This window comes from Vicugna pacos, chromosome 12 (assembly GCF_048564905.1).
Source record: "Vicugna pacos chromosome 12, VicPac4, whole genome shotgun sequence".
Lineage (NCBI taxonomy): Eukaryota > Metazoa > Chordata > Mammalia > Artiodactyla > Camelidae > Vicugna > Vicugna pacos.
This window is the reverse complement of record NC_132998.1, coordinates 51428414-51443734: the sequence shown is the minus strand read 5'-3', so window position 1 is coordinate 51443734 and position 15321 is coordinate 51428414. Positions and strand designations below refer to the sequence as shown.

Below are 15321 nucleotides of genomic sequence, written 5' to 3'. Positions count from 1 at the left end.
TTACGTTCCTCACGCATTAGGTGATCCTCCCTTATTCTGGGATCCTGTGATGCCTTAGACAAACCTGATCGAGTAAGGCATGTTCAGAAGATAGCCCTCACCTCTGAGATGAAGGTCATGGAAAACAAAAGCATACTTGTTTCTCAGCATCCCTTGATGCCTCTGTCCGGGACATCCTTCAGTCTGACAGACCATTGATCTGCCCCTTTATGGCATTTTTGTTCCTAACTCCACTCTTGTTTACTTTAAGGGCTAAATCTTTCCCTATTTTCCACTTCTGCTTGAGAAAACATTTTTATAGCTTTGGGACCAAGTGTTTTTCATCAGCTCATTTTGATGTCTATTTTCAGTGACCTTGTTGCCAACAGAAACCATGATGTTGCTGGTGGAATATGGGAGACATTTGCTGTGACCAACGCAGAACAATTTTTCTTTTCACCCAGAAAGAAGGCAACACGAGTCAGTTGCTTTTTCCCTTTTACGTTTGCTCTAGGTTAAACCATAAGAAAGTTGAGTTGACATTTAATTGCTTTTCAAATGAAAGGGTGCTAGATCACCAGGGTTTAGGGTGGCTTATTTCTTCTATAATTCTGGTGGTGGCAGCAATCACTATTTCTTGTTTTGGTGGATGACAAAGAGATTGGAGGAAAGCTAGAGGTAGAAATTTGCTGCCACATACCAGAAGCTAAAGTTGGGGAAGGTAATAGGAGAAACCGTGATAAAATAAGGTGTTGGCTTAGAGTGTTAAATATTTCCTTGTAGATTCCTGGGAGAAAAGGCATTGTGCATTTTTATGTATGCATCTTGGGAAGTTTTATCTTACCAGAGCAGTGTTTCCCAAAGTGTGATCTGTGGAATATCACATGTTCTCTTAAAATTATTTCTTTCCCCTTCACTCAGATATTGCAACTTCCGATTTTATTGATTTGGCTTAATGGTATTACACAGCACTATACCTTAAATGAAAAGTTTCAACAGTGAATTTCTTATGTGGGTTTGCCAAATAAACTCTGGCAAGATTGTATTTGCTTGGTGAATATATAAAAGCGGGCTGATTTTTTGTGCTCATGGTCCAGCACTGTCAGAAGGGTTTGCTTCATGATAATGGCTTGTTGCTTTCATTCCCTGGATTTGGAGTTTGAAACTCTCTAGGGACAGAGTACATCTGGGCTTGGCCACACTGAAAACAAAAATCAAAAGCTAGAGGGAAAACCTGTCCTTATTTTTAACAAGAGGGGATGGTGATGAACAGTTAGCCCGTTGACTGGCTTCTAGATGTTAGCAAGTCCTCAAATACTAACCTGCCCCCTGCTACACTCTGCTGTTGACTAGCATCCAAACTGAAGTTAGGACTTCTGCCTTTCTAGAGAAGCAAAGAGAGAAATAATCCATCTCTCAACGAAATGGGCGAAGAGGCTAATTTATTTTCTTGAGAACAGCCGAGGGTGGTTTGATGAAACTTTAATCTGGGCATTTCATTCTCGCTGTAAACTCGCCCTGAAGTCAGAATAGCAGAAAGGGAGATAAAACCTTACTCAAGCAATTATTTTCCTTATCCGGCAAATATTGGCACAGTAAAATAATTTCCTTTGCTTCCAGAAAATCAGTCATCTCGTGCATGAGTGACTTCGACAGTGAAGATTAAAAAGTGTCATCTGGTTATCAAGCTCATGCCCTAGACTTGGTGATTTTCTTCTTTGCTTTTCTGCATATACCTGAGTGATGTGTAGATTTCAGCTGATCCATTTCCGCTGTGGATTAATTGCATTGATGGAAACATTAGTTATGCTGGTATTCACTGATAATTCATATTTTATTTGTTACGAATCTAGTAGGATGGTGAATTCAGTTTTATAGCCCAGTGGTTTGAGAAGCCTGGCTTTATTCAGTATTGTTCTTGAACTCTGTGATGGCCCATCTGTGTAAAATTATCTCATCAACCTCTTGTGTGAGCCCATCCTTGAAGAGTTCCTCATATGGGTGCTTAATGAAAAAATACACTATGCTTTTGTCCTTGACAGTGGTGTCAGAACATATGAGATGTTCGGCACCACTGCTAAATAAAGCTTCCGCTGTAGGAGGGGGCCCGGCAACATTCTGTCTGGATGAGTAAGCAGCATCCTGGCTTTCACAGAAAAAAGACAATCCTGAGCACAAGTGAAGGACATGGTTATTTACGGTCATGTCTAGTGAATTTTGTTCATGTGGAAAGTATGCCTCAAAGTTCGAAGAACTGACCTCCAAGGCTCAAGACTTCTTCACTTGAACTTCCTTCATTTTCCATGGAGGCTTCTTTTAACACTTGTCCCTAGAGACGCATTGGAACCACTCAATACAAAACTTACACCAAAGTACATTTGAACCTAGAAGTTTCTGAATTAGACAAACAAGCTATGGACACTTACATAAAATACCCCATGAACAGAGTTGTTGGCTCAATTTACTTCATTTTAAAGTCATTTAGGAAAAATGTCACTTGAACGTATACATGTTTTAGAAAAAGCAAGTTTTGAAAATCCGAAATCCCTTTTTAAAATAAGAATAAAATAATGTTGCCCTTCTAGAAATGTGTATTATTTTTTTAAATTGAAAATTATTACATCCTTAGGTCAGAACCCAGTTATTTTTATTTCCTAAGGTTACTTATTTCTAAAAGTATCACGTCTTTCAAATCTAAATCATGGTACCATACATATAATAGAATATTTAAATATTAATTGGCCTGATAAATGACAAAATAAAAAAGATTGTGTCCAGTATATTTTAAGATTATATTATTGAAATTTAGGCTTGGATTTATTTGCCTTTACTGGATATAATCATATAGAATCTTAAGATTATACACTAAGCTTCTATTTCTCATTAACTTCCATGCACATGTGTGTGTGTGTGTGTGTGTGTGTATAGCCAGAAATTTTTAGGACATTTTGTTCTTCCAAAAGGAATACCAGGGAGCTATGGTAGAAAAGGATGGATTTTGGAGCAACAACTATATTGGTAGGAGGCTGGGTTAGATGGATATATAAATGAATAAATCAGAATGTGCCAGTTTGGACACGGGCTAAAACAGGAGTCCATACACTGCTAGTTGTTTATGGCAGGTTTTACTAGAGAATATTCTTATACTTTCTGGCAGATTAATGCTTAAACCTTCAATATGAAAATAAAACACGGTTTATTCAAACTACCTTTTGAAGGACAATCTACATGTTCCATGATAGTTAATACCAAATGGTAAGTCTTTCATGGTTGAGAAACATTTCCTTTCTTTCGGTCATTTCTTTTTTTCATGTGGTTGCTATTCAGCGCCCAGTGGAGCTGAAAATCAACCAACCACATCTACTGTATATGAAACTTTCCTATATTTGAAAATTATTATTAAATGTTTGGCTGGCCTTCTTTTTTCCAGGACAAGAATTGTTATATCTGCTTTTTAAAACCTTTTACCCTACCTCTGGATTTTCTCTGATGTTCTTCTGACGTTTTTACCTGTAACCTTTTTTTTTTTTCCAGCACATAGTTATTTCAAATCATGTTCAATATAAAGGATTTTTTCCCCTGTATTATATTTTATGCCTCAATATTGTTCGTATTCTGAACAGCCCTTCCAGATGCTCGTGACACTCAGGAGCAAGGGGGCCGTGCATTTTCTTGCTGTGATTCACTGGATTGATTTCTTTATACTTTTTTCAGATAACTTGTTGCTAAAATTCTCTTTTTTCTTTTAGCAATTCAGACAATAGCAAGTGCTTTCTTTTGGTCGGGTATTGGTAGAAAATTTAGAAATATTACTTCAAGATTCCAGCTTCTCTGGACTCGGTTACTAAGCTGGTAATTGATATTTTATGTCGCTGGAATGACTGTACTTTGTGTATCTTCTGTTGAGGACGGGTAATAGTTCAGAATTATTCTTTAAAAAAAATGCAGAGACACTTCCCCATTACTGTAAAATCAGTTCTTTATGACCTGCAAGTAGATTTTCTCTGGCAACATGAAGGTTACAACAAAATGCCTGTCCTCTATCAAAGTTCATCCATCTCCAAGTGTCACTTGCAGTAGGGCTACACTCAGTGCTCCAGCTGGAATGCAGAGTCAGTGAGGTATCTGTGTGTGGATATGTGAGATCTGGAATCAGATCTCCTTATGACTTTAATATAAATATCAAAAGGACCTCTTATAACTATGGGTTATAGTTTAATGGTTGAATGGATGAGATTACTTAAGAATAAGTGTCAAGAAATATCGAGAAGATTAGACTAAATCTATAAAAGGGAATCCTGAATTTGGGAGTCCTGAAAGAGAAGTCATTGTGAAAGAACAATAACAATCTGTGTCTAGTTTCCTGCAACCATACTCTTCCGGACATCGTCACCTGGCATGGTCTTTGTCCCAGATAAAGCTGCGACCATACTCATTTACTCTTTTCTTTTTTTCCTGCTAATATTTCGCACATTAATGCATTTAGTTAAGTTACCTCATTTAATAGACACGTATTGACTGCTGAGTCACTCAGCAAGATGCTGGGTTTTGTGGAACATGGCACCTCCCTTCCTGACTCCTCGGTGTATGACTAATATTTGTAACATGTAAATTCTCAAAATAAGACAGACTGTGTTCTATGTCAGCATAGATATAAGAACAGATGTAAAATACAAGTGCTCTAGGAGAATTGTGAGAAATTTTAATTCTCGCTCGAGTTAGAAAAGATTTCTTTAAAAAAATGACAGAGTTAAGTGAAGACTTAAGTTCATATCAAAAACTTGGTTTTGGGCAATTGGGGCATTTTTCACGCATGAAGAACTTATTCAAAGGCAAGGAAAATGGGAAGTGCAGGAGGACCAGATAGGCAGCTGTTTACATTGTCTCTCAAAAGGCGACACAGACCAGAATCTGGGAGAGGGATTATAGAGAAGAAAAAGTCAGATATAAGGAAATATTATTGTCATAAGAGTCACATGCCCATTCATTTTGTCCTTCTCTCTGTCAATAGGTCAAATGAAAACTATAGAGGAACTGATGTATGCTGTACATACTTTATCTACCTCAATATTCTTTACATCAATATGCACAATAACAACAAAATTTAGAAAAGGAAAGAATGAATTTCACCACATAGATATATATTGTGCATATAAACTCGTTGATAGATAACTTTCAAATATTTGGATATTTGATATTTTGATTGTCAGGTGAAAAAGCAAATGTTAAGATTACTCAGAAAATATGCAATTTAGTGATTTAGTAGAGGTTAATACTGTACTCAAATTTTCAAATAAAATGTCCAGTTGACACTAAAGTTTCATTATACTAACATATTGTTTGCATAATAAACCATATTTACTCAAGTTAGCATCCAACTTAATCCAGCAATGCCCCTTTAAGAAGTACTATGTCATCTTTTATATTAGCCAGAAATGGAGGAAGTATTTTGTATTCATAACATACCAGAAACCTAATTTGTAATGATTCTGTTAAGTATTTAATTTGTGACATTTGCTAGCACAATATTATGCAAGTGTCTCTTAAAAGTCTTATTTATGTGGCACGCTAGACATGCCTTGTTCACTAACGTTAATTCATGTTGTATTTTTCTTAATAAACTAAATTTCATATGAGTTTCCAGCTGTGATAGCTTAACTCCGACAAGGAACAATTGTTCTACAATAAGTGACGAGGATACCATTTGTTGGGTGATATTTTTAAAAAGCCTCTTATTCTTAAATTCTAAAATGATTTTGTGATTCAGGAACATTTAGATTTCTACAAACAAATGGTATTTCCCGAGTTATTGAAACAAAATTAAAATAGTTTTACTCATTCAACACTGTCACTGTTTTGGGATATTTAAGCCTTCTATTTGGTTCCAGAATAAAAAAAGTAAATATTTTTATCCCTTATTCTTAAACCATTGCTTTGCTCATCTCTTTACACTGTAGTGGGGATTATAGTATGTTCACTAATAATTTGATTTTTAAAAGAAAATGATTATTTATAGAATTTTAATAGTTTAAAGTACTCTAAAATGTCTGACAAATTAAATTTAACTTATTTCATTTTTATTATATCAGATAATTTTTTTTTAAATGGTGAGACCAAAATACTCCTACAAGGCTCTACAAAATAGATCATGGTATAAGGGGTTTTCCAGCAGTAGGATTAAGACAAGGGAGAACACAATATTGATGTAAGATTAAGACAAGGGAGACTACAACACTGATACACAATACAAAAGACTGAACTAAAGGAGATGAATTATAGGGTGGTTTACGTTAGTGATTTTCTGAAAGACCTCTATCTTTAAATAAAAATCTTAAGAGTTTTTCAAACATACAAAGAATACTGTCAAGTATGCATGTACCCAAGACCCAAATTTAACAATTATGATAATTTTGTTACTATCATTATCATGTCCCTCCTCCTCTTCCCAGAGATAACCATGAAACAGACATAGCTTCATCTCATACATATTTTTATGCTCTGATATCTATGCCATTTATCTTTACTTTTATACAGTTTAAATAAAGCACACTTCATAAGCTCATCCCCACATTCATGGACCCAAGCTTGTTTACAGTTTTTGCTCATTAGAAACTGTGGAAATTAGAATTAGAAATGAGAAGCCATGTTGCAAATGACATCTTTCTTCATGTGTCTTTGGGTTCATGTGCGGATGTTTTTCACTATATTACACCTGCTAGAGAAGTTACTGGGTAATCACAGGGTCCCTGCATCTGCATTTCTCAAGTCAATTTACTCTTCCTCCAGATAGGTTTCTCCTTTTTTCTTAGTGTTCACATTTTATTGACCCTCCTCACTCATATTTGATGGCTCTGCATGTATTTCACTGAGATAATTGGTAGCAAAAACCGTGTTCTTCCACTGTAGCTGTTTAGGTTTGATATCAGGTATGATGATTCTTCCTGTCTAGTTCTCTTTCAAAATTGCTATTATTAACTATTTGCCAATTTATATGAATTTTCAGATGAAGACAGTTTCTGGAAAAAAATCTTTCGAAGATTTTGTAGATTAATTTTGGAATAATTGACATTATTACAGTAACAACTCTTTTTACTTAATAAGGAACATAGTTCTTCATATTTAGGTCCTTGTGTCTTTGGATAAATTATGTAATTTTCTCCATGAAAGCTCTGAGTAACATTTAGTTTCTCCCTATAATTTTTGGTTTTGTCATTTTTTTTTTGTATGTTTGCTGTTGAGAATAGGACTCTTTCTAAATTAATTCTATTGTTTCTCAGCCTTTTGGCTAAGATCAAGTATAAATTAATTATTTTAATTATTTTTTACTGATTTGTATCAGCTTTCTTGATTTTTTATGGATTGACCTATGTCAGGCAACCTTGCTGCACTCTTTACTGATTTTATAAATTAGTGCTATAAATTCTCTTGGACCTCCATAAGAACTTTCACATCATCTCTGAATAATACTAATTTATTTCTTCATTTCTGTCTACCTTTTGCTTAATAGTTCTGTTATTCATTCATTTATTTTATTGTGCTTTTGCATATAATTATTAATAGAGGGCATCATTAAAGAGAATACAATGTTTCACCACTCAGTATATTTTTGGAAGGTGGCCTTTAACATATTAATGAATTCCTTTCTCTTTCTAGTTTACTGAGGTATGTTATTTTGAATAAATCATAAGTAATAGCAAATATTTCTCATCTTCTCAACCATTTCTTATTTTGTTTTGTTAATTTCTGCTCTTATGTGCTATCCTTCCATGAACATTCACTGAGTTTACAGGGTTGCTATGTTTCCAATTTCTTTAATCAAATGCTTTTGTGTAAGTGCTATTTCGGACGCTGTTGAAAGTCCCTGTTTTCTTGTCCCTGGATCTGTGGTGCTCTTTTTTGGTTTCCTATTGATGTAAATATATATTACCCTGTTTGAATAACAATACCTGAGAAACAAAATGCTTTAAAAAAGCAGAAGGCCTCAGTGTAGGCTATCTGCTGAATTTCACGGGAGGGAAGATTGAGTACCATTGTATTGGTTATAAGCTCATGGTTTGGATTGTTGATTTGAAACTAGCAATTAGTTGGTGGGTACTTCTTTTAGCTAGGGTCATATTTCATTGGCAATGGAAAAGCATTGACAACAAACAGGTGTGCCAATAATAAGTCTAAATGATATGACCTACATCTAACTGTGGAAAGAAGAAACAGTCATGTAAAACAATTAGTGAGTGATGGAAAATAATTTGATAAATTGTGTAGATTAGATTTATAGGGTTTATGACTGCAGGGGGGAGTAAAAGGATTGAAGAGTAACACATTTATGGGAAGTTTCATGGTACTGTATGGACTTTCCATTTGCTTTTGAATAATGTATAGGGCTTCAAATATAAGACTGAAAAAGAATATCATTGCAGTTGATGTAAATAGCATGATTAAAACATGAGAGTATAAGGTATGCTCATGGGATATAAGAAGATTAACTTAACTAGAGGCTGATTATTTGGCCATATGGGAAACAGTGTTGATAGGTAATGGTGTGTTTCATTGTGTATGGCCTTGATTTACTGCTATAGGAAATTATTTTAAGAAGTAAAGATTATGAGGGGAGGGAGCAGGGAGCTAACATAAAATAATGGTAATGATGAAGATGATACTAATTACAAACTCTTGCTGAAGCATATTATATGCCAAACACTGTTCTAGGTACTTTATTTCAATGGTTTAAATGAATCCTCAGAAAAATCCTGAGGTATCATCATCATCATCATCATCATCACCATCATCATTATCATTGTCACCATCATCATCATCATCAGCATCATCACCACCATCACCATCATCACCATCACCACCATCATCACCACCATCACCATCATCATCACCACCATCATCACCATCACCACCATCATCACCATCATCACCACCATCACCACCATCATCACCATCATCACCAGTAGTAGTAGTAGTTGTTGCTGTTGTTTTCTGTTCTAATTGTAGATGCTTAGGCAGCTCATCTAACATGCCTAAGCTCTCACATCTAGTAAGATGACAGAGCTAGGAGTTTTAGCAGGCATTACGCTTCTTCAGAAGTAACTATTAATTATTACCCTGATGTGGTCCATAGGGTGAACTTGTGAAGGTAAGAATGCATCTGAGGCTGTCACTGACAGTCTTTGAAATAATTCAGCTGTGCAGTGGTAGAGACTTGGCCTCAGGAAGTAATAAATCAAAGAGGACTCCAAGGTTCCAAGCATGAGTGACTGGGGCAATGGGGCATTAATTCTGCTTTCTTTGTCAAACTGACTTTCCCTTTTTGTCCTCTTTTTCCTTCTTTCTCTTCTCTCTCTCTCTGCCTTTCATTTGGGTAATCAATTTGCAAGTGAGTTGATATCCAGGATTAGATATTTATTCTTCCGTCTAGAGTCCTAAATATAGCTGTCATACCCTTGTTTTAAAAATAGGGAAAAATATGTTTTTGAAAAACCTTAGAGGATTTAAGATACGCTTTTACTCCAGACCAAAGACATTCTTCAGTAACAAATCATGTTAGAGCATTGCATAATCTCTACACATGTCCAGATACAGTACAAAGACATCATTTAGAAGTTTACATTATAAAAGTACTTTGATTTAGAATCAATAGACTAATCCTTTCAGTAACTTAGAATGTAACAAGAAAGTGTTACCTTAGGGGTTTCTGTGCTAATCAAAGAACTCAACAACTGAATGGATGGAACAAGTCTGGAGACAAGTTCCAGGAGCTACTATACCTGTGTAACTCTGCACAAAATACTTACCCCTTTGCTTCAGTCTTTCCCATGTGCAAACTGAATATGATAATACATTATTTCCTACCCGTTCCTGACCTGGAGAAGAGGAAACACGTCTGTAATGTGGGATATTGGAATATATCTGCTGAAGGACTTCTTGAGAGGAGTAAGAAGGAAAAGGTTTTGTTGGGTGTGTGTGCTACTTAATATTAGAGAATTCTTAGTACCATCTTATTCCAGTGACCTTTCATCCAATAATTTGTATTTGTTTTGACCACAGCATTTAAAGTCACTCAGTTGGGTAGGGTCTTCTGAGAGGAAAACATTATGGTGTGTGAGATATTTACTTGGGAAAAGAGCCAGAGAAGGTAGGGAGAGCCGCCTGGAGACCACGTTGTAGTTCACACCTGTGCAAGGAGACAGGGCGGGAAGAAGCCTTGATTTGAAAGAGCTTCAGACTGCAGCCCAATTGCAAGAAACATTCATGCAGGCCAGCAGGGAGTCCTGGAGCCAGAGTTTTCCATTAGAGGAGTCCACTGGCTCTCCCAGCTTAGCTCCCCTGTCGCGCTCAGTCATAGGCTTGGAGTGAACTGAAGGAATTTGGTGGTGGAGAATGCAGGCAGGCAACAGTAGGAAATCAAAGCAGTGCCTTTTCACAGCTGCCACATCCACACACAGCATCTGATAAAAACACCACTATTTCAACTTTGCTGGCCCTTTGTTCTTACTGAACGTGCCCAAAACTTACCTTACATCTCCTAGTCCATCAACATGTTCTATTCTGCTAGCCAATTTATGCCTTTGTTCCATCCCAATCCTGGGCGTGTTGGTCAACTATTTCAACTATGTCTCTTGAACTAGGTTTCCCTTCATCCTCTTCTGGGAACATCTACTGATTCTAAGCTCTGAGTAATTCTAAGAATTTCCTTTCTTTTTCTAAGTTCTTACTGTACCCAGTGTTTCTGAAGAGTATCATGTAACTATTTTGATTTAGGTTTTGACAAGAAAGTCATCCAGATTGGTTAAGATTCAACTAATTTTGCAGTTGAATGTGGGTGAGCTTCTAGTCCAGGCTCTATTACTGTATCTGTATTAATTTGGCCAAGTTACACATATCCTTTCAAGCCTCAATTTTATGATCTGACAAACAAAAAACAGTGGCATTTTCCTCACAATATTGTGAATATGACATATAGTAATTGCTTAATAAACGACAAGTACTTTATTAATAATTTCAAGTAGGACTTGTGACTTTTCTGCACATTTCCGTGTCTTTTTTGGCTTCTCATGGGAGTTACTTCACACCCAGTTCTACCCTTCCCAGTCACATAATCTTGGGACCACATCGTCTACATTACTGAGGAGTGACAAGCTATCATTCAGCATTTACTGAGAACCTACTATGTGCCAGGAACTGTTTTTTTTTGTTTTTGTTTTTGTTTTTTTGCACTGAGTCTGTAGTGTTGAGTCAGACAGACGAAGTCACCACTCTGTTGAAGCTTATAGTCTATTTCCTCAACTTCTGTGTTTTACATTTCAAACTTTTAAATTTATCTTTACTTCCCTTTTCTGCCTTAATTTGTCCTTATTCTTTTCCAAGACTAACTTTAATTGTCTTCTTATTTAGTTACCCTAGAATTTTTTTCCAACACCTGCGTCTTGACCTACTGTGACTCCAGTATCTGTCTTCACTAGATCGTCTTTTTCTTTGCATAAAGTTTTCTCCCATGTTTTTAAAAAGAGAAACATAAACAAACCTCAGGTGAACATGCTTATTGCTTTCTCTTTTCTTCCTCTGTTTCCATTGTTCTTCAGTCTGGGTTTTGCACCAGGTCTGTTTAAATAGCTCTTTCTTAACCATGACCTACTTTGGCTTTCTCATGGCTGTTTTTTTTCATTGAAAACTGAAGCACCTATTCTTAAAACGTGTCTTCTGTGATACTACTTACACCCAGTTCTTTTATTTTTTTAATCACAGTGTGCCATCCTTTGATCTTAATTTTTGTTTCATTGATTTTCTCAGCAGTTTTTATTGAGTGCCTATTAAGGGCACTTAAGTGCAGGTCATACAGAATCTGTAGAGAGATTGTTCTCTATCTCTTTCACTGAAACCTCAGCGCTTTTCTCTTGGCAATCTCAGCCCCTACAAATCCCAATTTCTGTCTTCAATCATAATCGTCTGCTGAATTTCATTCCTGTGGTCACATTTGCTGTCTGGTTCCTCAAGTCCCCTCCTTGCTTCTCAAACTCCACCACTTACAAATGGGTGCTGCCACATTCACCTAACACTTTCTTTTAAACTCTGCATATCTGCTAATATCATCTTCCAGTCACTGAGGCTTTAAGATTTAAAATAATTTTTGTTCTGTCTGTTAAGCCTATCTCTGGTTTTCACCCTCACCGTCACCGTTTGCTTCTGGTTATTTTACTTCTTTCTTGGAGTATCATAGATAAGTCCTGACTTTTTTAACCAACTTTTCAAAAATCCTTCCTGATCCTCTAACAAAGTTCCGATTGTTTAGCCCTGGTATTCAGTCTTCTAACAACGCTTCAATCATACAGTCCATTGAATCATCTGTCACCTCGTTATAAGCCCTTTGTCCTTTAGCATTTCCTTCCACACTTGTGTTTTTCACTTTCGTATCTGCATGGCATTCCCCAAGGGCTGTTCCTGCCACACCGTGCACACACGCTCTGTCTACCTTTGCTCGCGGAACCCCATCCATCCTTCAAGGTCCAGCACAAGTGACACTTCTTTGCATCCTCTTTATCCTTCACCCCTCCAGATAAAATAACCTCTCCCTCTTCTGAAACACAGTAGAGTATTTTATTCCTTTTGTCATTCATCTTATACTACGTTGCATCTTCTCATCTCACTTAGGAAGGTTTGAGGTCCTTGAGGATAGAGACTTGTGGCATTCCTATGTATGTTTTGCAGGATACTGAGCACACCACCTTACTCAATTAGCATATGTTAAAGGAATAAATCAGTTGGGAAGAGCTTCCTGTCTTCAGAAGTGATTACTTACCACCAAAGCACACTGATACGCTAAAGTAATAAACTGTCTATCCTGGCTGAGTAGTCTTCAAGAATACAAAGTAATTGCTGTGTGTGCAACTAATTTCTCTTTCTCATCCAGTTATTATGTTGAGGGAACACCTTTCTGATCCAGGCACAGGGAACAGGGGTACCAAGTCGTAAGGACACAGTGCTTTCTCTGGAGATGTTTACTGTCTTTGAGACTGACATGCATGCAAAGGATTACATGTAAAATAAAAATAATTTTAGCTGGCAGCTTATATGAAAAGGATATTCCAAATAGAAAAATTACTATATGACTAATGAGTTTACAAGCATACTTTTGTAGAATATTCTTTATGAAATATTTAAAAAATCAGTCAGTATTCCATCCAAATGTCTCCTTGAATCTTAGTATAGCAAATATGGTGATGGTTCTCTTGAGTTAGTCTCAAAATTATACAAATCTTGCAGAAATAGTATATTTATTTCCATAAAGCTGCTTAGGCTGTCTAACATCCAGTTTGTTTGAATGGGGCTGGAATTTTGAATCACAAGTGAGTATAAGTTATAATATTGTAAATAATATTTACTTTGGTGAAAAATGTTTTAAAGATACAGTGAAAGGGGATTCAGTGTTTTGTTTCTGAAAACAGTTTACTGTTTTTCCTACATTAAGAGTTGTGATCTTTGTTATAACCCATATATAGTAGGTGCTTAGTATATGTTGGCTGCATGATGATACTTAGGGATTTATGAAATTCTGTGAAATGGGAATTTTTTTTTATTGAAGTATAGTCAGCTACAATGTGTTAATTTTTGGTATACAGTACAGTGTCCCCAGTCATGCATATGTATACATAGATTCATTTTCATATTCTTTTTCATGAAACAGGGATTTTTAAAATTGATCTTTGGAAAGAAATGGCTAGTTAAAAATAGCAGAATATATGCTTCTATGGAGAGCTTAAAATGTTCAAGTCGGCAAAACAGACATATTTTCCAAAATTTAATTAAATTATACAATATAATAATAATAATGAGTACAGTGATGTTTTATAACTTTTAAATATTGGTTATATTTCTAGGTTTTATTTCCTGTTGGTACTCTGCTCCAGCTCAACCCAGACAGGAAAACGGGTATATTCTTTATTAGGAAGGACTCCTTTGCCATTAGCCCATGCTAAATTGATGGTTTTTATAGCCCGACAAGAGACCAAGTCTTCATTACCTGGAGGGAAACACTTAAATCATCTGAAGATGGCTATTCTGTTCTGAAGGAAAGTTTGAGTTGACTGCAGGAGATTCTGTCTCCCTCCGTAGGTGGCAAGGGTTAGTTTTTCTGCAGAACTGACAGTTTCCACCCTCAGGGTAGGTAGATTAGATTGGGAAATGCATAGGAGGGGAGCTTGTCGAGGAAATTCAAGGAGCAGAGTTGATAAGTTCTAAAGGGAATTCTAACCTGGTCCCCAGATTGAATCGTAAAGGCTTATATTTTATGGATTTATACTAGTGTGCAGAAGATAAAGAGTAAGAAGCAAAAAGAAAGAGCAAAGAGTAGAAGGGGTAGGAGAAAAATAAATCAGAAGAGGCATACAGCTCTGTGGCTTGCCAGCCTCATCATTTGTTGAGCTGTGACTAAAATACCCATTTTGGGAGTGACAGGGTGATGACTGAGATGTTTTGAGACGTTTCTTTAATGGTGATTCATGGAACCTGAGTACTGTATTGCATTAAAATTCCAGAATTACAGGAAACGATTCTGGTAACAAACAATGGAAATTCATTCTTGCCTCTCTGCACTGGCTGCCTCAGTCCAGCCGCAGGCAGGATGGGTCTCTATGTGATTCTTATGATTCTCTTATAAAAAAGAGATACCTAGTAAGAAATAGTTATTGATGAATAAGAATTTGGATGAAGTGGGATACGCAGTCATAAGGGGATTTTTTTTCCCTCCTTAAAACCAGGCTATCATTTATATTTAAACTTTTGCTGCCTGTATCCACTGCTTCATAAAACAATTCGGTGCAGATTGAAATATCTCCTTGAAGGCTTATTCACATTTTACATACAGATTTGTGATCACCCAGGCTTAACCATCATTTCTTGAAGTGTTTCATATTGATTACATGTCAACCTTTTTGCACTGGTCTTGTCCTGCAATGTAATAATCATTCTCCAAGTGAGATAGACTCTTAAGTTAGTGTTTTCTTCTATTACTTTAAATATTTATATCAACTACATATTTGTTCTATTTGTCTATGGATATACACAAGGTTCTAAAGGGAAAAAAAAACAAGAAGTAAAAATAATTAACTTGTATAATACTGACAGTTAATACTTCTATCATGGTTCCTATTTTCCAAACCCAGTTTGAACTGCCTTATATATAGTAATTTATTTAAATTTCAGAACAATCATATTAAATTAGGACTATTATTGCCTATATTTTACAAGTAAGAAAAGTGAGGAACAGAAGGGTTAAATAATTTTCCTGAGTAAACCTGGAGAGTACGTGCCAGAGCCTGGATTTGAACTCCAGCAGTGTGA

General features: G+C 36.0%; 1 protein-coding gene across 1 annotated transcript in view; it reads left to right on the top strand.

Moving 5' to 3' along the window:
- TRHDE (thyrotropin releasing hormone degrading enzyme) overlaps window positions 1-15321 on the top strand; it is a 331308-nt gene that overhangs the window by 216811 nt on the left and 99176 nt on the right. The gene's annotated exons all lie outside the window — the stretch shown is intronic.